Here is a 23,554-nt window from a genome sequence, read left to right as displayed (position 1 = left end):
AGTTACTTCATAAAACCACGAAACAGGACATAAAAATAAATATAAATATGATATATAAACAGGATATAAACAGGATACATCGATACAATCATTTTATAAAAAGATAAGTATCAAAACAAAGCCCGGCCCACCAATACAGACTTGTGCCAAAACTTCCGATTTCTTAAACAAAATGTCCAGTGTAAGAAAATTCCTTATTTCCATCATAATACGCGTCTCGCCCATCCCATTATTGTCGCAGGATCGATCTCGGTAGCGACATTGTATTCAAATCGTATGAATTTAAATACAAAAACGCGATTATATGAAGAAGGCTTCATAAGCCATTGCGTCCGGACACGAGATACAAATCGACATGTTTACACACTGTGCGAGTCAACGTGGCAATACAATATTGCGATGACGTATAACATGTTTGCTTATTGGTATTCATTCCTATTAGAACTAGGATATTTTTTTTGCAGACATAAATGATGATTTAGTAGTACGTATAACTATACTAACCCATCAATTCTATTTTTGTAGTAGATGTGGGTACCTAATTTTATGACGCTTATGATGTTACCTTTTTAACAAAACATTACAAAAAAATAAAATAGAAAATAAATAATAAAAGAAAATCAAAAAACGCACTCAATTTCAGAAACTATATTGTGTAAATTCATTCATAACTATACCTATATAATAAGTACACGTATTAAAATAATTTCTGAAGTTGCGGCTTTCTGCTCAGTGCGTAAGCGAGATGATTGATGTGATTATTTTGTTCAAAGTAATATTTTAAGACGTAAGTCGCCACTCTTATGATGTGCCATTGTCCACACTTCCGGAGTAACGAGATTCGAAAGATTGCTTATGTCTAGCGGTAAACCACAGCTACATACTATACCTAATATGTAACTTGGATATACTGTGGTATGTAATTTGCGATTGAATCCTGAAGGTGACAAATATACCTAATGATATACATATTAGTAATATACTTACCAAAAGTTTGCATGTGTATGTGCTCTAATGTAATTTTCAGTAAATTCATTTCGGTACGACTTTTTTTTTTCAATTTGGACACAAACTTCTTTTTCGTTCCCCTTTTCCTTAAGAGGGTGCTTTTGTAGATAACACTGTCTTCGTGGAGTTGTACGATGTCTCAAACAAATTATTTAACATACATTTTCAAAGAGCACTATATACAGAGCATATAGAAGTGGAATATAGTGGCACAGTATAGAAAATTACTTATCTATCTAATTTTAGAAAAAAAAACTAAGATTTTAGATACCCTTTAGTTTCAACCAGTCTACCCATAAGCTAGCATGACTTATTCACACATAATTGAACTCATAAGAAAACATTACACGGTTACGTACAAAAAGATAGAAGCAAACATTTGATTTATAGTACCTACTATTCATAGTGAAATTTGAACATTTGTCAGTGTAAACAAGCAATTAAACATTCAAGCCGAGTGCACCCTAACAAGTGTCGTATCACAAAGGAACCATTTAATTCTGACCCTTTCAATGTGACAAATTGTATCATCGGAAAAAATCGATTTGGAAACCATTTAAAACCCTTAAACGCTTCAAATTGAATGTTTACAAATACAGGTTATTCTAATTATTTAGAAGTGTGCGGTTAGATACCAGTATACATATACACGTAATAAATGTACATAAGGCTATTTTGGTGCCTATCTATCATACAAGATCTCCTTTAAGACTAACATACATGTATATAAATATAAAAGATGTTCTTATAATATGCAATATTCACGCGCTTAAATTAATAAAGGCGTATGAATTACCTCTTAGGAACATTTTGGCGAGTATTTTTTAACCGTGCAACGAATGTCATATTTTTTGCTACAAATTACTTACAACGTATCTAGTCCAGTCCAGTCAGGTATTTAATATTGCCAAACACTATGCATTTGTCATTCCATTGTAATGTGCCCTCTAATCTCGGCAAATCTAATCATACATCATCGTTGGCGCATCTGTGTTGCTATCAAACGAACATTTATAAAGTCGGTGTTGTCGACCAACAAAGCGCCAGTTGGTGCACGCTGCCCCTACTTAATATTTATCACGCAAAAACTCGAAACAATTTTGTGCACGGACACGTGATTCTGGTTTTGGTTATACTGCTAAATTTATATGTAGGTATATTATGTTATTTTTTTAGCTTGTTAACTTAAAAGTAAACTTTCTATAAGACATAGTTACTTTTATTCAAAGGTAGAAAAGTAAGATTAAAATATTTTTATGTAGAGCAAAATACTCTATCAAACTAGAAACTTCAACATGTCTTCCATAAAATTAGTAATAAAGGTAGTTAGTCATATTTGTCATCATATCTATAAAATTATACTTTTTTTGAAAGGTTTTTTTTATGAAAGGTACTTTTTATGATAGGCTTTTTATGAAAATGTTTTAAATAAATATTATAATATTGTATCAACTCAAAACAGAAGCAATAACCGTGTGTTTACAAAAGTACTTGACAAGGAGGGATTTGAGACAATTATAACTCGTATTCATTTGGCCATATAATAAATAGCTCATAAAATGTACACATTTATTTTAAGATCGTCTGGAAATAAAATCTACGAAAATGTAATTTACAAAATTATGTAAATTAATCTCATATCGTCTCTCGTTTTACTCTATGCGAATACATTGCTAAAAACCCCTATGAAGTGTATTCATCTAATGAAAGTGTACTTCATATATTTAAATTGATAAATTGACCAATATCTGACCAGTATTTTTGTGAAAGCTTCAGAAAAATAAATAAGAATTGAGCTTTTAAAACAAACTCTTTTTTGAAGATCACTGCTTATCACCGTAGTTACCAGTTGACGGTACGAAATCGTTATTTAGTTTTAAATCAATGTATCCAAACTCAATTTACGAATTCCGTTTTTTAAAATGATATATATTAGGGTCCGCTAACCCTCCATTGAAAGGGGCAAAAAAGACTCGTCCCATCAAAATAGTCGGTGTTAAAAAGACACCTATTGTGTGACAATGTATGGCTTCTTAACCCTTAACTAAATGGGAACAATTTGAAAGCCAAAATTATATTCGTAATGGTGTTGTGTTGTGTGCTTTTGTTCGCGCAAATAGAGTACGAGATTGAAAAATTGCGTGTTATTTTTTGGCTGATTCGTTCTTATTGTTATCGGTTAGAACATTTTTATATATTGAATTTGTTACTTTTCCTCAATTTAAAATCATGGTGGGAGTTGCTGGAAGTATATTACACCTTTCGAAACACAAAAAAACACACGGCAGTTGTGGTATGTTTGAGTATCATTTAACGCATACCTACCTATACTTACTTTTACACTTATTTTTACAGATTGATCTAAGTCACATTATAATGTTACATACTTACTGCCGTTTCAGAATCTATACCTACTTACTAACGAATAGATTTCTATGCAAATACGCTGTAAACAGCATTATTCGTTTTCTTAACAGAGTTTTTTTAGTCCAGAAGTTCTGAAGCCGAATACCGCTTGATTAACAACCTCTACAGCCATTAAACCACAGTCCGGATAACTTTATGATATACCCGAGTGGCTGGTCCCATTCAACACTGATCCGCAATATAAAACATATCAATATCGTAACAGTTGTTCGCAATGTTCGCGCTATACCCTCCAGGGTGTGCTCACACGTAAAATGTGGCCAGTTGCTTTGCTTCTGAGGGAGAAGCATTGTAATGTACAATTAATTTTGGATATATTGTCCCTAATTTTACCAGGACACTCTTTTTAATTCCTAACATATGATGGAGAGCTTGTGAGCTACGGTTAGATAAAAATGTTGAAGTATCTCGCGGATTAAAGCGCTTATGGGTATAAATGACCGCATGGTGGGCAAAAAAGTGTTATGCATGCTTGATATTTTATAGTTTATTAATATTCTTTAGAAAATTTACTTAAATAATTTTATATAATATCATCTTATATTATATAGGATAACATTTTACCAAATATGACCTGGAAGGTGCAACTTGAAGTTGTGCGTAAGAAGTTGTTTGGCGCTGCAGGATCGATACGCAGGCTGCGCAATTTCCTGCCCATACCCACTAGGATTTCGCTTGCAGAGACCTTACTCTTTCCCATCCTTGACTACGCCGACTCCTGTTACCCCGATTTAACCGAGTTACAACTCGATTCTCTAGACCGCCTTCAAAATCTTTGCATTCGGTTCGTATTTGGTCTCCGGAAATACGACCATGTTTCCGAATTCCGCAAAAAACTTGAATGGCTTCCTATACGTTTTCGCCGGTATGCTCATATGTTGCATTCGTTATACGGTATTTTGTTTGATCCTAAGACCCCTTCCTATCTTAAAGACAATTTCAAATTCCTCAACGAGCATTCCCTCACTCTCCGTTCCTCCAACCTTTTAACCTTAAGTATTCCTTCTCACCGTTCCAACTTCTTCCATTCCTCCTACACTGTCACCGTTATTAACCTATGGAATTCTTTACCTGAAGAAATAAAACGAGCTCAATCGATTTTTATTTTCAAAAAGAAAGTTAAAAACTATTATTTAACTCTGTCACATGCTAGGTATTAACTCTGACGATTTATTTATAATATGTGCTTATAAAATATGTATGTATGTATATAATATGTATGTATGTGTGTATGCTTGTATATATTTAAGTATGTAAGTATTCTTATATATTATCTAATATGTGTATATATATAATATTATTATTTGTGTATGTATATGATAATGTAAGATGCATATAATATGTAGGTATAGTATATATATAATAAAATATTATTCTGGCACTTTTATTTATTTTGCACCACCATGTTATTGACTCATCTATTTTCCTCGTCTTTTCGATCTATTACCGATTCATCCGCAAAACTCATCCGAATTATTTTAGTTCCCGATTCATCCGAAAAAATATTCCCGATTCATCCGAAATCCAAATTATAATTATATAATTACCAATTCATCCGAAAAAATATTCCCTTTTCATCCGGCATGAAAATATCCTTAAATAAGACAAGAAAAAGTATAGATAGCAGAAAAAATATTTTAAAATATATTAACTCATATTTTTAATATACTGTATTAGGTATTACAAATTATATGTATGTATAAATACAAGTACTCACTTTTTTACAATATTTTTTCACTTTTTAACTGACTTCCCAAAAAGGAGGAGGGTCTCAACTGCCGAGTTGTGTTTTTTTGTGTGTTTGTACATCGATAGCGCCCAAACGCGTTGACCGATTGATGTGATTCTTTTTACATTCGACCCGAAATATATTCCGAGTGGGCCCATTTCAAGAATATTTGAAATCGATCCAGTAGTTTCCAGGCGGAGACAATCGGTCGATTTCTCGAACTTGCGAGACGATGTACACTAACTTCTACTGCACGTATCGTGTTGTAACTTTGCATACGAATGTAGATAGAGACTAACCGACTTTTAAAAGAAGAAGAAGTACCTACATACGTAACGAATTCTCGCTTGAAATTTCGTGTTGTACCCTTCTTACAACACTAAAAAGTGAATTGAATATACCTGTCCGACTTCTAAGTACGTGTTAGAAGTCGGGAAGGTTTATTATTTTTACCTTTTGGAAGTCGGTTTTTTTTAAATTTATTTTTATAAGATAAACTGTACGAATCTATTCCTACATTATCTAAAATGCCCAAAAAAAAACTAAAAAGAAAAACATTACCTACTTACTACAAAAATAATATCTTCTAATATTCAAAATCTTTTATTTGTCGTCGGTCAGGTGACACGACCAACCTGTAAAAAAAATATATATATATATATATATATATATATATATATATATATATATATATATATATATATATATATATATATATATATTTATCCCTCAAACAAACAGCCGTCCTCTGAAGACAAAAATGCATTTAAACTGGCGTCCACCTGCTTTTGGCGTCCGAATACTGGACGCCACTTTGATAGCCAGTGGCATTTACGTCCTATTGGTCCTAACAAACCGTAGGACAAATATCGATAGATGCCAAAATATCGCTTAAATGGCTGCAATAATATATTAAAAAGTTCCAGAAAAAATCTTAGCGCAGATGAGGCGCTGCTGTCGCGCGTATATTTACAGTCGTATAACTTGGAGATTTCCTGACTCCGACTCCGCGTATTTGGCGTCCACAACTGCGACGTTGCCAGCTCGTTCGCAACAATAGATCACAAATTCACAATCATAATATTTACCACTGACTGCAATTATAACAATATATTCGCCGTAGGAGGTGTACGCGTTGCGTATCATTAGGAGCCCGAGTTTATTTAAAAACTTTTAAAAAGTCAGTGAAAGTTTCAAAAAAAAATACGTGCAGTTACTGGATTTTTTTTAAAAGAATACTTGAGGCGTGATCTACAATCGATATAGAAGCCAAAAATATAGTTTTTAGAATTTTTGTCTGTTTGTCTGTATGTACGTCCGGGATAAACTCATGCATGGATTTACTTGAAATTATGCATGAATATTACTAAGAGGTCGGGTCAGGCTATAGGCTACATATTATCAAGCTATCACCTACGGGGCAGAAGAGTTCGTTTGTTTGGTTGAACGCGCTAATCTCAGGAACTACTAGTACGATTTGATTGATTTTATTCTTTCAGTGTGATAGCTCATTTATTGAGGAAGTCTATAAGCTATATAATATCACGCTAAAGCTAATAGGAGTGGAGCAGTTATGAAAAATGTTACCAAATTGGAGGAAATTTAAGCGACGGTAGCGGAACAGTAGTGTTTATCGTGGGTGAAATTCTTTATAAGCCATAAGATTTAAAGCGAAAAGACCACGATCGTAACTTTCAGTTAAAATAACAACATCCATACTATATTATTAATATTATAAATGCAAAGGTAACTCTGTCTGTCTGTCTGTTACTCAATCACGCCTAAACTACTGAACCAATTTTCATGAAATTTGGTATGGAGATATTTTGATACCCGAGAAAGGACATAGGCTACTTTTTATCCCGGGAAAATGACGAAATCCCGTAAATCCCACGGGAACGGGAACTATGCGGGTTTTTCTTTGACTGCGCGGGCGAAGCCGCGGGCGGAAACCTAGTAGTAAATATGTTTATATTGAACGGACGTACAATAGCTTTATACGGACGTCCAATTGCTATATACGAATGTTCAATTCAAATCTAGTGGGATATTCTCAAAATCTCTCTTCTTCTCTCTAAAAATATATCTTCCTACTAAATGCCAATAATTCCCATTGATCCCGGGAAAATCTGTGGGGACAAATGAGAATAATCCAATATGGTGCAAGTGATGCAACACGATTGGTAACAGTATTTCCATCATACAGTAGCTTGTAGCCAAACAGTACTGCCTTAAATAGTAAATTATCCCTCAATCGTAGTTCGAAGCGTGTCGAGGGGTTTCATCCTTTCATTGTGGATATCCCTAACATTCGAACTCGTCGCTTCGAGTCTTCTTTCATAATTAAAACAGCCAAACAATGGAATTCACTCCCTACCACTATTTTTCCTGAGCAATACAACCTGGACCTCTTCAAAGCTAGGGTGAATAGGCTTCTCCTAGGCAGACGTGTACCCAAGTAGACCACATCGTCGCTTTTACTCAGGTGGGATTGTGGTCAAACGATGGCCTATCGATTATAAAAAAAAATGTGTGCGTGTACTAGTGTACACACGTAAGAAGTGAAACTTCTTTATGACCTTATTTTTCAAAAAATAATTTACTATATGCAACTTTACAGAAATACGTCGATTCACGCGTGGTAGGCATAAGAAGATGGCGCGTAACGAAAAAATGTTACACTAAATTTTTTTCCCACCCCGATAAAGAAGTTTCACTTCAAAAAAAATAGTGCCACATTTTTACAATTAAAGTAGCCAGGTTATTTAACGTCCGTATATAGCTATTAGGCGTCCGTATATAGATATTGGACGTCCGTATATAATATTTGACGTCCATATATAATATTGGTTCACAAATAAAGTTATTACCTACCTAATTGTCTTATAAAAAAATAGACTAGATAAACATGTACATAATTATATGCTTGTTATTTTAGCAACTACCTGCGATTTTTCATGTAAAAATTACAGACATGAGCTTAATTTTCATTCTCTTATTATAAACTATTTGTGTACTAAACTTTATCAAAATCCATTGTTACTTAGTTGTGTAGATAGATAATAATAAATGATATAAAAATAATGTGCATCCGTATATGTATAGATCTTACGAAATTAGTATAAATGAAAAGACAAGCGTTAATAAAAGAAACCGAAATCTGGCAACGTCGCACTCACAAAATATGCCGTTCATGCTATGAGGACGCTAGATAGTCGATGCGATAGATAAATCACGATCAATATATCCAGGACGCCTATAATTAATGAGCATGGTTCGGGGTTCAAAAATGTTGCGGCACGAACGCAAGAAGAATATCGCGAAAAATTAAATTATTCGAAAATGACGTACCCCACGGAGCTGGCTATCGAAAAACTAAGCAATATTCATTAACACATTTTAAAAAAAGCAAGGGGAACTGGGGGACGTCGTAATGATGCACGACGTGCATGACGCCAAAAAGATTTTATGATGTAAATATATATATATATATATATATATAGGTAGATACCATATTTTTATAATACCTTTTCCCTTCTTCCATTATATATTAACAAAAAAATGTTAATAAGTGTGCCTAACCAATTGTTCTTATTACGAGAATTTTGCAGTCGGCAACCGAACAAAAGGGCTACAGAGCGTCAGGTAGGTATTTAAAAATACGAGCTCTATATTGCATAAAAGGGGTTTTATGATGGGATAGATAACACTGGTGAGAGTTTTCGGAATGGATTAGTATTTGTTAAAATATTGTTATTTAAATGTAATTGTTAATTTTAAAAAGACAATGTAAAAAGTTTTTAACTTTGCTTTTGTTTTAGTTGACTTTTCGCTCGCGATCAGGAAACATCTCTACTATCACTTACTGTAATCACTTTCTGAACATTTGACCCTTGCTCGTGATCGGATTTGTTGTTTTGCCTACGATTTGGATTAGTTTATCATGGATTCTACTTGTGAACCTAGTAGTTCCAGTCAGACTCAATTAGTTTTTGAGCAATCAGAACGAGGAGGACTTCTTTTATTGCGTGGTGGCTATCAGCATAACAAAAAACGCGAAAACAAAAACGGTACAACTGTTTGGTGTTGTGTGAAGTGGCAAACTCGGAAATGTCGTGGACGTGTAGTCACAAAAAACAATCTAGTTGTGAGTGATGATCCTCATACATGCCAACCAAATTTTGCTGCCAACATAATAAAGAAACAACTGAACCAATGCCGAAAATTAGCTGCAACGAAATCAGACCCAATACCAACGTTATTCAACAATGAGATGTCTTCGCTCGCTGATTTTGGCCTCGACCTAGTAGCAACAATACCGAAGTTTACATCAATAAAGAACAGTTTATACCATTCCAGAAATAAAGCACTGGGAGTGAAAAGAACCACATTTCAAACTGCTTCTGCCGTTGAAATCCCAGATGCATATAAAGACAAAATATTGCTGGCTGACTATACAGACCAAAGGAACAGAATCATAGTATTTGGAACACATAATGCGAAGCACTTACTAGCAACAGTTGAACATATTTTTGCAGATGGTACGTTTAAAATATGTCCTAAGCCCTTCTACCAACTTTACACAATCCATGGAGATTTGGGTAGTTCCGAAGAAACATCTAACGTTGTCCCGCTGGTATACGCGTTATTATTAAATAAGAAACAGGCTACTTATGAAATCCTTTTTCAAATAATAAAGTCGCAAGTGCCGGATTGGAATCCAAAAAAGTTTCAATCTGATTACGAGGCAGCAGCTATGAACGCAATGCAAAAAATAATGCCTAATTGTAAAATTGTAGGTTGTTATTTTCATTTTAAAAGTGCTCTAAGAAAAAAAGCAAAAGAATTAAAATTAAATAAAAATCCCGTACATAAAGCTCACGTTGCAATCTGTGGCGCTTTATCACTTCTGCCACAACACTTAATCAGTGATGGTTATTTATATATAATGGAAGATTGTTCCAATAACGGGCAAATATTAGCTTTTAATGACTACTTTGTGAACGCCTGGATTGAATCTAGTTTTTTCGGAAAATGGTCATTCTACGGTGAAAGATTCAGGACCACAAATCATTTAGAAGGGTGGCATTCAAAGTTAAATAAAGGAATATCGAATGCAAAACCGTCATTTATTAAATTTTTAGATCTCCTATTGAAAAATATAAAAGAATTTGATCTCAAAATAAAACAATTTGAACAGGGTATTCCAATTTCATATACTTAGAAACAAAAATGTCATAGATTTTGATAAACGTCTCGCTCATATAATTACGCAGCATCAAAACTGTGAAATTACCTTGGGTCATTGCTTAGAAAAAATTTGCAACTTAACGTAGTTATTAATATTAAAGTCTGAAATTTATACATCATAGGCTTTCGATTTATATGTATCAAACCTATACAGGAAGAATAATAGATAAGTCCTAAAGTTGATTTTTGTGTGTATTACTTAAAAAATATTATTATCCAAATCTGTATGTATCAAACCTATACAAAAAGGGTAATAGGCATTAAAGTTGATTTTGTAACACTTTATCCCATCAAAAACATCCTGTAAAAAACCCAAGTCTCGCAGCTCAGTCTTTCTACCGTCAAAAGTTGTGAGATCCATGTAATACCAAGTCGGTTAATCTATTTAGTGTCTACTTGAAGGACCTTCTGTCTTAAGTTATTACATAAGTTATTATCATGCCAATATTAAAAATATTTAACGTTTTAAACAAATAGATCGACTTGGACATCGCTTGATTTGATTATTAGTATGTATCACACTACACAGCACGACGGGCCAGCGACCAACAGGAACGAGAGTTTCAATCGCGTGAGGCGCGAGAGACTAAAGAATCTAATATAATATTGTAATATTCATTTTGTTTTCATGCGATGTCCAAGTCGATCTATTTGTTTAAAACGTTAAATATTTTTAATATTGGCATGATAATAACTTATGTAATAACTTAAGACAGAAGGTCCTTCAAGTAGACACTAAATAGATTAACCGACTTGGTATTACATGGATCTCACAACTTTTGACGGTAGAAAGACTGAGCTGCGAGACTTGGGTTTTTTACAGGATGTTTTTGATGGGATCTCACTTCTTTTTGTAGAGCCTTTCTTTTTGATACCATCTACTTCTAACGAATTTTGTTAAAGGTCTTATGATATTTTTTTTATTTTTATATGTAGTCTTCCTCCGACCGACACTATTAAGTAATTATATTTGAAGTCTAAGGTATTTATGTAAGTTCCTTAAAATTAACCAAACAACATCCCAATCGTAAGCAAATAATATCAGTAAACTAATGAGCAAGCCTTTTAGTCGTAAATGTAATTTATCAATCGAAATTATAAATGAAAATCGCAAACTTATAGGTTAGGTTTCGAGGCACATCCGAATCGCACGTATGCGTGCGGCTGCCGCTCGCTCGAAGGCATTCACATTTCATTGTTCTGTCATTTTGGCGTATATTTTGCTTGTCAGTCATAGAGTAAAATAGAGGCCAGTCTGTCTGTAAGGAGGCTAGTCGCGCCAACAATTTATATATAACAGATTTAAATTACATATAATATATTGTTTTATTAGATTTTCGTACTTCAAGACATGTCCAATCATGTGTTTTTCATTACGTCGACCATTTTACAAGTAATAATGTTGTTCAGTTTCATGGGCTAAACACACCCTTACCCACCCTATACCCCCTCCCTTGCCTCATATGGTAGGTACCTATCTACACCTATTAAATTTATAACCACCACCAACCACCAACTGCATAAATAACTTTGTAATCCCATATATTTATATGGGATTACAAAGTTATTGATGCAGTTGGTGTATTTGGAAAACTGGACCGAAATTACAAAATATTTAAGTTTTCCCATGATTAAGACACTAAACTCTATATGTATTCCAAATATGAAGCTTCTAAGGCTGCTAGAAGTGCCTTGGACTTTTGATGATCGGTGAGTCAGTGAGTGACAAAATTTAGAAACTTTAACAAGTTGTCATTCTTAAACTACTGGTTCAAATTGACTGAAATTTTAAATATTCCGTGTTTATACAATGCCGGATTAGTTACTGAAGATTCAGGTTTCTTGCTTTATCCACAACCGAATTATAGGGGGTCGAAAAAGGCCCGAATTGCTTCGAGAAAAGGATGGTACGGCCGTGCCGCTTTTTTTTTGCTCGACTTGGCGGGGGCACTGCCGTGCCCCCAGATTACTAATGTAGTAATTTAAATATTGTATTTGTTACTGTTTACAGCTTAAAAAAGAATTAACAAATAGTTGTATATCCAGATTTATATGTATCAAACCTATGCAGGAAGAATAATAGATAAGTCCTAAAGTTGATTTTTGAGTGTATTAGTTAAAAAATATTATTATCCAAATCTGTATGTATCAAACCTATACTTACAAAAAGGGCAATAGGCATTAAAGTTGATTTTGTAACACTTTATTACTAATGTAGTAATTTAAATATTGTATTTGTTACTGTTTACAGCTTAAAAAAGAATTAACAAATAGTTGTATATCCAGATTTATATGTATCAAACCTATACAGGAAGAATAATAGATAAGTCCTAAAGTTGATTTTTATGGTACTGTATTACTGGTGTTATATTATATGTTACATCTTACTATTTAAAGTTTTACAAAGAAATAATATATATTTACATAATTAAAATATTTGTTTTATTTGTCAACCCTCCATCACTTTTTTTATTAATAACTATCTTTAAAACTCTCGGATGAATCGGACATACCATTTACTCTTCGGATGAATGGGGAAAATATCATAGGTATTTCAATATTTAATCAAATTTATCCGGATGAATCGGGAATAGATCGTCTTTTCTGGGTTGCCTGGTAGAGATCGCTGCCAGCGATAAGGCCGCCTACTGTACATTGCTATATTATATTTTTATAAGTTTGTAAAATGTATTCTATAAGGTGTACAATAAAGTATTTTTCATTCATTTCATTTTTTCATTCATTTTCGATACTATGTTAGGTAAACCAATGACAATTAATTTAAGTACTTATATTCCCGAAAATAAGTATAAAATGTATTTATATTTATTTTAACTTGAAAATTATGAAACTTACAATATTCAAAAGTGACAATAGTAAATAAAGCTTGCTTTTATCTTTACAGAAACCATTCAACACTAAATTCGAATAAGCAGATGAGTAAACATTCCGAGTAGGTTGATATCAAAAATTATGAGGTTCTAAATTTGAACGTTCAATCGTCCCCCTGTGATTGGTTGGGAGATAAGGCGGGGGGAGGGGGTGTTATTGTTACCGAATCTGCCAGTATCGCGATAACGTCTGAAGGGTGCGGACGCCTGCAACATTCATAGATAAGCAGTAGGTAAGCTGTAATGCGACGCTTCGTAGGGGAATTTTTAAATGGAATTGACTTTATAACGAATTTAATCGTCAGGAGAGGATTTGAATATTCGCTTTGTTCACTGTTCTTTTTCGTGTTTTTTCCAGTTCATTTGTATTGTAACATCTATTTAATGTGTTATGGTCTTTATGCAAACCAATAAATATCTATTATCGTTATTTTAGACTAGAATTAGAGAATATTATTATCTACATCTGCTTTTAAACGCAGGACCAGACACCAGTATCACTGCCATTTATGTAAATCCAGTTTCAAAAGCATAAGATAGATACAATAAAAAGGCGAAGTTATTAAAAACCTTAACCGAATATACCCATAAATAATTTAAATACTCTTAATTCTTATTGTGAATCCTTTTCACAACACTAATGCCTTGTTTGAATCTAAATACATATGTACATAAATTATTAACCTAGTTGTTATCCAATAGTAATATGATGTAGTAACTAGTAAATTTGCTAAGAAACATTATGATATGAGCATTTTATACAAGTGCAAGTGGGATGTATTTCAAAACTATTCCTACACTTCATTTCCCAAGCACTGTCTAAACGTCAATCATGTATCCTCACACAAAAACAATCGCTTATTGATTGATGATAGCTCCAATAGTTCATTCACTGCTTCTGACACTACTCCTTATAACTATTATGTATGTATGTACGTATAGTAAACATTGCTTAGAAATAGTTTTCGAAATCAAAGGTACAAAAATCGAATATAAATGTTCTAATTTTTCACGTAGGTAGAGCGTGTCTCTATTTCACTTTTATAAAACTCACATATAAATTGAATTCAAATCAATATAAATAACATAAAAATTAAAACTAATATAACACAAATTAATTATTAATTTATGTATTATGTACATAAAAGTGTGTTAGAATTCTCAAGCTGGTGTTCAAATTCAAACTTCAAAGTTCAAAAAAAGAACTTGTTTTAAAACTACCGTTTTTTCCTCTTTAGAATAATATTCGTAATGACTAATTATGACAAAAATATATGATTTTTCTACTGAATACTCATTAAAAATTACACCAAACTACTTAAGTAGTAGATAATTGCTTTCATTCATAAGACATGATTATCTTTTGACGACGTCCTTTAGCGACTAAGAACCCTCTATTACAAATATTATAATATTATACCTATTCGTAGCCTTAATTTCACCATTAACAACATTAAAACTAAGTCGGGGGCGAGCGACCCTATACAATAAATCGTAAGCATTAAAACACCACCCATTAGGCAAAGGAATTGGCCTAAAATGCCTCAAACATGTGTCCAACAGCGACCTGTCATCGGGGTTGCCAATACAATGCGGTACAATAGTTAGAATTATATTTTTTCTGTAGGCAACACAGCGACAGACGCGCTCAGCGGGGCGCTACCACGCCTCCCCCTCTTGCCGATTTGTTTTGTACCCGATTCATATATAGATTATGAATAATATAGATGCGGCTTTTAGTTTTGATGCCCTATAAAGAAGGTATATCTACTTTTCACTTTTGTATTTAAAAATTATGAAAGGTTTAAAAAACAAATAGGCACACATCATCGTCACTTATTCTTATAACATAGCTATTATATTTCATTAGATTATTTATAGCGCAACCTCTTTTATTCATTTGATGAGTACGAGTAAAAATTACCGTACACGATATAACTGTCTTTATGTTACATTTATTCTCTACATTTCATACCTACCTAGGTTTTAGGACCGCCTCCTTGGTACAGTGGTTGACGCGTGAGCGTAGCACCGAGGGGTAATGGGTTCAATTCCCGGTGGAGACGAAGAAAAAAAAATATCTCGGTCTGGTAGGACACAGAAGGCTGATCACCTACTTGTCCCTAAAGAAAATCGATCAGTGAAACAGATGTATGAATAATGCATCTGCCCCTTACCCCACTTGGGGACACGGGACTTCACTTTTTAGGTTTAATAGTATGCATCAAGTTCATCATTTTCATGTTCAATATGGTCATATTCAAAGTGTCTGTCTACATCGATTTAATTCAATATTAAAAGTTGACAAGTAATCTACAGTTCCTAACCATTAGTTTGAAAACTTTACCAAATACTTATTCTTTGATAAATTTAACAAGGCGTAGAAAGCACACCGCACGAACACAGGGGCGCTGGCAAGAGGACCATGTTTTGTTCAATAATTAGCCCTCTTTACACTAATAGTAGCTTGTAGTGTTATCTTTAATTATGGTAATCATGTGGCGAGAGATCTACGCTATATGTGTAGGTACTCTGTTGTGCTCTGTAATTATTTTATTAACGTTTTCGTGATTTTTTCACATCTACTTATTTAATCACAAAATTGTTGAAAAATTTAGACCTATTTGGATAGTTTTTATATAAAAATTAACCGACTCAATCTCAGCAATCAAACGCTACACCTACTGTAGGTACCTGAAAATAGGATAAAGTTTGAATGAAACTTGATGCAACTGCATTTTAAAATTAAGAATTTACTCCACACTAAAATTATGACCGGTTTCTATCATCATGTCGACATTTCCATTTTATTTTATTTGATTATTAAATTATCTACTATGAAAATAAAAATAATAAAGTTTTTCATTAAATCTAAGGTATCATATTATGCTTCATAATAAAAATTCTGCACACGTATTACTCTACCGCCTACAAAATGAAAATAGACAAAGAAAACTTTAACAGCTACATATGTACGCTAAATACATAATTAAAGAGGGTTGTAAGAACTCTTGTCACAATGAAATTATTTCATAATCACTCTTGAAACACTTGTAGGATGCATTCGGCGACAGCTGAGCCTATCACACCATACTGTGTTGCCATACGTCGGATAGACACTCATACTGTTATCAAATTGTTTGCAACACTGGCCAAATTAAAAGGAATTTGTAATGAACAAAGTAAGTATTTTGAAATATGAAATCTGTTTTCTGGATTTCAAAATGTAGGTAGGTACCATGACTATTACCTTCAATTCATATAGGTATAGTTTTAACTTTTAAGCTGTTTCATACAACCTTAATTTAATTTATTAAAATAATTAATATTTCCAAAAAGCAATCAAATAATAACATCATGTTTTTCTAGACCAAAAATATCTGGCTTAAATGGTTAATTTTATTTTTTGGTCCTAAAAACATTGTTCTTACTTTCAAATTTTTAAGTGAAGTCTAAAACTTAAAAGTAAACACTAACATACATTTTTATCAAAATAAAATTATATTGTTAAAATGTCCATTTGTAATGAATTTATAACGTTATAAAAATAAAGCATGCCATATTTACTAAGTAGGTGCTTGATTATCATATAAAAATAAACGCTTCAGGCTAAAATATTGTTAAGAGCTTAGCTCTCAACTTAAAGTTATTTAGTTCAATGCCTTTATGATTCGATGATGGCTATTGAGTATTGAATATACATTATTTTAGTAATTATTATGTTTCTACACGGGTACCACCAGAAGGAAGATACCCGGTCCTTTGGAAGGCTTACGTGGGGACACAGGTCCAACACGCAGAGGCCCTTTAGAGAATTTAATCGTGTTGTGGGACACCAGCCGCAGCCTGCCCATGACTGCACTATAGAGATACAGCCCTGGGCAGTCCGCGGCCAATGTAGGACTATTCGCTGACAATATAATCTATACTAATATTATAAAGCTGAAGAGTTTATTTGTATGTTTGTTTATTTGTTTGTTTGTTTGAACGCGCTAATCTCGGGAACTACTGGGCCGATTTGAAAAATTATTTCGGTGTTAGATAGCCCATTTATCGAGGAAGGCTATATATCATCACGCTACGACCAACAGGGGTGGAGCCACGGGGGTGAAACCGCGCGGAGCAGCTAGTATGTAATACGTTTATTATTTGACGCGGTGTAGAGTCAAGAGGTTAATAAAACCCATAACAAACTTGACCACACAATAAAATGATAATTTCAATTATTAAAAAATGTATCACAAGCTGTTTTTCTACGCCTCCATCGCCAATAACAGCATCCAATCCCTGAATTACGAATATTGAATGGGTATTTTCAGATTAAGTATCAATCGTTCGCGTAAATATTTCAGCATTTGCCGTTCAAGCTTCGAGCAAACATTGTCACGCGATGTGATTTAAGTGAATTGATTACTTGAACCCATCACATGTCGCTATTTTGAATATTTTTTATGTGACAATGATTCGTTTAATCTGTGGGGCTGCTGATCGTAAGAGTAGGTACCTAATATTGTTCGTACTATTTTTCCAATGCTTCGCACGCAATTGTTAAAGAATTTATAGCTATGAATGATAGTTAGTCAAACGATTTATAATAATTGCATAGTTTCATAATTACTTACATTAACAGGTTAAATATAATAAAACAACTCTATATTTGCTTGCTTAAACGCATTTATATATTTAATTTGTTGGATTTTCATGAGCTTCAGCTTAAAATTATACACTTTATTAATCTATCCAATACCTATTTCTATAACGTTATTTTATTTTACAAGTTAACAATAAAATGTTAATATTAAATCAATTAAACCTTAAGTAGGTACTCCTTTTACCATTTAGCATTTACATTAAATAAAAGTTTACTTTCTTCCAACTTTCTTCCAATGTGTTTTACTTATAAACTTTTTAAAAAGTTTGGTGTTGACTGTAAGAAACATTTTCCCTCTGTTTGTTGCAGCGCCGACGTCGCTTTTTATGAATACGTAATGAACGATCAACCCCGACGTCTCATTTGTATGCAAGGGTCAAACTGCTTAACATCGATGCTCTAGTCTCTAGAATTATACCCGTACAAATGTTGAAAGGAGTTTTGCAACTAAATGTTAATAAGGTGTAATTTAAAGACTTATAGGTACCTATCACATGTTTAGAATGTACAAATATATAATTGCATATCATCATTGTGTTAGAGCTTTTCCCTCAAATTGCGGTAACTAAATACGATTAATCCACAAAAGTTGCAAATCTGCTACAAAAAATCCTTTTATAACCAAAATTAGCTCCGCCTCCGCTGTAGCGTTTGTATAGCCAATAATTACAATGAAAGACCGATTTTGACAGATTTTGCCAAAAACTACCATTACAAAGGAAACATGAGTCTGACGTCATAAAAATCACTATAATTTCCTATCCATCCACACCGCCCCTACCAGAAAACTTTATCAGGATGTCGGGGCTTAGATTTCTGTTTCCGATACGATATACCTACTATAGCGTTTGAACACAGATTATCCAATCAGTTAAGATAAAGGTTACGCTTTTTTATTATCTGCATTTGATATCGGTTTAAGCGCCAAAATTTGACAATTCGAATAGAACACGTATGCTGCAAGTATAAGGCCATGTTTTGGATGGCCTTATGGATGGCGGAATGATTTGGCAAGTTCATTTATAAAGCTGATTCTACATTAGATGTCGTGTGCAGGAGACGAGCGCGTGGCAGACACGTGATCGAGATTAGACGGTGCATTCATGTCGCGCGCATAAAGAGTGGGGTTCGCGGGCGAAACGTCAATTGTGTGCGGCTTGGGGGTTGAAATTCGCTAAGCTAGGTCGGATTTGAATTATAAATGCGAAATACTAGTGCTTCTATTTGCATATCCCACGGGTATGTCACGCGAGTTCGGTCTTGTGTAACACCTTGATAAGGATTGATCATAAAATTGTTTTATGATTTTTCTTGTATGGATTCTTTTGTAGATTATTTTCTTAGTATTTTAGAATCCAGTTTTCCTTTTTAGGACGATGACGGATGTTAGAAAAGCAAATCTATTTTTAGGAGTTGTTAGTTTAAACGAAATATCCACATAAATATCTAATTCAGACGCAATCTAAATAAAATCTTTGTTTAATTTGTTTATTAGCACAATAAAATGAAAATCACTACTCAATCAATGCTGGCAGCGTGTCCAAAAAAAAACAAAGAATCCGTTCCAAATTCAAAACGTTCCATAAAACTACATTTATAACCGGCCATTAGCAAACACGGCGTAAAAAATAAATGAACAGTAAACAATAGCGATAGCTGGTAAACACACTTGTGCCCATCGCACCGTGCGCGGGGACAAATAAATCAGGACTTGATCGCAGAGCGCGGGGCGAAGTCTCTGGAGGCGCTCGCGTGGAGCAACGAAACTGGTATGGATGCGGTAATTGAAATTTCAATTTGGAAAAAGTTTTGATAGAGTTCTTTTCATTCTGTGATATTACAAATACTTATGAGCATTTATTTTAGAATTTTTGATACCAAATAAAATATGAAAGAGCTAAAGCAGGTTCTAAAGGTTTGTTTGAAAGGTTTCTGGAGCTTTTTTCAGCTCGAAAGCTACATTTTTCCTCGGTGGGAGAGGCTTAGATAAACCCTTTTTTATTTTCATCGCGGTGATAACATTAAACAAAAAATATTTAATATAAATATACATTTAAATTTGACAAAATATTACCACATTCAACTTATCCAAAATCCTCACACATAGTGTTGAACGACAGCGCCTCCAGGGACGGCGGACGCATATTGCACTCATTTCATTATGTACATACGATTACGAAGATCGGGGACAATTTATATGTACAGATGTCCCCAGATTCGTGTTTGATTGTGTGCTGATACTTACACCCCTTTGTGACTAATAAAATGTTGGTCGACGGAAGTTTGGAAACCCATAACATATTTATAAAAATTATGAATAAAACATTTTTCAATCTGTGGATTACATTGATTGCAGAAAATATGCAGATAGGTAATAAGTTTACTATCTAAAGAAATAATGAATGCTTATAAAATAAGTCTAGTTACAGGAATTGTAGGTATATATATGTATCTCTCTTTCTCTACCTAACCTGTCTATTATGTGACTCTACACTAATATCTATTCTAAATAATAAAATTGTATGCAACTTTTAATTGTTATTAATTTAAACTCAAAATAAATGTTTATTTTTAGTCTAAACATTTAAATAAATGTTTAAAACGATATTTTTTTTTTCAAACTAAACGGTACAATATACAAATTAAACACAATACGAACGTATTTTACAGACAATACCTAATTAGATACAAATTTGAGAAATATTTTTCCAAACAAAAATGGTGTTAAAGAAACTAAATATTTCTAGGAGTAATGAGAGGAATGCTTGTAATATCGCGATATATTATTAACAGTGGGCCCAGCTTCGTTACCCGGTTCACTGGGCCATAATAACTTCAGGGAATACTCGACGCGTAGCTACTGACACCCGCTTGCAGTGCGCTCGACCGATTGTGATGAAACTTTTTGAATATGATAGTTTTGTAGAATAAGTTAAAAATAATTGTTAAATAGTCTTTTTATAAACAGTTACTACTTACTTATTATTTTTTCCAAAGCAAAAGTATCTTATGTAGATATGCATTATTTATAATACGTTTACGTACTATCAATTATAAATATGTATGAAATATTTATTATATTTGAGTAACATTTAGTTTTTTCTTACAGGTAGACAACAAAATCCTGAAAAGCAACTCCGCCGAAAAGTTGTTTAGCAAAACAATATTAATAATGCTCTGCAACATTCATAAGGTCAAACTAGAGTTTCCTACAAATAATTACTTGTGCTTTTATTATAAGCTCTTTGTAATCATAGTTTGATAAAGAATATTCAATAAATACTTATTTCTTTTATTTTTCATGTACATGTCCTATTTATTTCTGCGCACTTATTTTCGTCGCATGGTTGTAGGCAACTGTGGCTCAATCTATCATGTTTAGAGACACATGTGGCGATTACTTTGCGCTGCTTACCTTCAGGGTGTTCATAATATATCATTTTCACCCACTAAAATAATCAAAAATGATTTTTAGAAACACTTTTCTTAGTATAAAGTTTATGTTATGGCAAACAACCTTGAAGTGTCGTAAACTCGTAACCCTATTCAACATGGAAAAAATTTCAGTTCTAGGTACTCATTTTACTAATTCTACGAAATGTGATAGCCTATGATGTGTTAATAGGTTGGTAGGTACTGTTTAATACATGCTTAATTTCAAAGTACAGAAATTTGTAATTGATTTAACTTACCTCTATAGTCTATACAAATGCAATGAAATGGAAATTGTATTTTTTAAATTTTTACCAATAAATTCAGTTTTTTTTACACAAATAAGCAACAAATACAGTTTTTCCTACAATTACTATTTACACCTTTATGCCTGTAACTCTCATGTAATTTTGTTTTTCTGTAAACACGAAACACATAAAATCACAGCGCTGTAGCATTAGACGATGCACGTTAGAGCGCGGCGTCGCGTGCCTGCCACTCAATCTAACCGAAACCTTAGAATACAGTCTACTGGGAAAGCTATTTGGAAACCTGTAGTAATATCAAAGAACTGAAAAATATCTTTAACTTGTAAACTAAAGAAAATGTATTTGAATCTTGCACGTTTATCAAAAAGGGCAAAGGCTAAGCTAAGCAATTCAGCATCACGGTACTATAGAGACGATTTTAATGAACTTTGACAAAGATTACAATTTAGGTGACCTTTCCCTACCTTTCCTATGCTTTTATTTAACTAGTAATTATTATAACGTTTGTTTTCCGTACTAGTAATTATTGTAACCGATGTCAAAAAACTCTTTCACCAGCAGAAATGTACCTGCATTTTCCCTGAGTCACATCAGCTATTTCTTCTTTAGATTTTACCCCAGGTCAGGCGACGAAGCCGAGAAGGGCGGATAATTTTGAAATAATGGTATATAATAATAATCACGTTTTACTACTAGTGTAGTATTATATTATCTGTGGTTTCACCACACGAGTGTACCTGACGCACGTCACTTGTAGGACGCGAGAACAGTGGTTAGCGGTGAGCTCGCGTGCGGTACCGGCTTCGAGTCCGATCGATATCGCACTAACCTCACTAACCCGCTATTATCCTGTCAACTTGCCTACAATGCTAGAATTACTGTCATATTGAAAAAACTTTCATGTTTGTTTTGCGAAGTTTACTGAATGTGAAATAGATGAGTGCATGGTTTTTGCGTGTTTTTTATTGCTAGAAAATACGATATCGCTAAGTTATATATTTACCCGATTATAAATGGTACCCGGGAGTGCATTAGGTACTTACCTTAACACAGATCTTTCTTTTTCCTTCTAATAATTATATTTATTGTTTATAAAAATCCATTGAGAAATTAAAAAATTATAAGTGAAGACGAGACAACCTCAAGCGTGTTTAAAATAAAATCTAAGTATTTCATAATATTATTCCTGAATAAATGGACTTAACATCATAATTTTTTGTACGTTTGTGTTGTGTAGTAATAAAATGTATGTAGAATAATAATACCGATAATTAATAGCAATTACTAATAAGAGTTTCCAACTTGAATTGAATAACTTGTTTCGGTAATTAATTATTGTTCTTGAGATACCGACTTTCATTGTAAATAGGTAGATAACTGTATATATGTAGGTACCTATTTACTTTCGGTCCAAGGTAACCGTGCACGGTACACAGTGCACTAAGCAGGATTTTTGTACTTAATAATTAAGTAGGCAGCCTTGCTATATAGAGTACCTATCTGTATACCATACCCACTAACCTAAGTCGATCTTTTAAAGTATAATTTTTACTTTAACTGTGCCATCCCACTCGGAATTTTATTTAAATAAAATTTAAAGAATAAGAAAAAGCTCACTTTATTTTCACATTCATGCAATTCAATTACTATATAAAGTACTGCATTATTTATCTTCCCAAGAATGAAGATCATGTAAAAAAGAATAAACGGCATTATTGACTCATTTGAAGAATCCCTCAAGGCGGGCGTGTGAAATGTGAACCCTCGACAGAACATAACCCTCGTGCCATCCCTTTCACACTCCCATTTCCACGTTTTCCTTTTCGTTTTTCTAAGACTCCCGCCATTTTTTCTAGCGACGCTCGTCGCTCCTCCCGTATCGACACGTTTATTTTTC

At 33.3% G+C, this 23,554-nt stretch overlaps 1 pseudogene; it reads left to right on the top strand.

Annotated features, from left to right (window-relative positions):
• The first annotated feature begins 8,997 nt into the window (after window positions 1–8,997).
• On the top strand, window positions 8,998–10,684 carry LOC149478858 (uncharacterized; annotated as a pseudogene).
• The last annotated feature ends 12,870 nt before the right edge of the window (window positions 10,685–23,554 follow it).

This window comes from Colias philodice, chromosome 21 (genome assembly GCF_061535455.1).
Source record: "Colias philodice isolate Cphi_HAF_F1 chromosome 21, ilColPhil1 Martin Lab GWU primary, whole genome shotgun sequence".
NCBI lineage: Eukaryota > Metazoa > Arthropoda > Insecta > Lepidoptera > Pieridae > Colias > Colias philodice.
The sequence above is the reverse complement of the archived record's forward strand: the minus strand, read 5'-3'. Positions and strand labels throughout refer to the sequence as shown.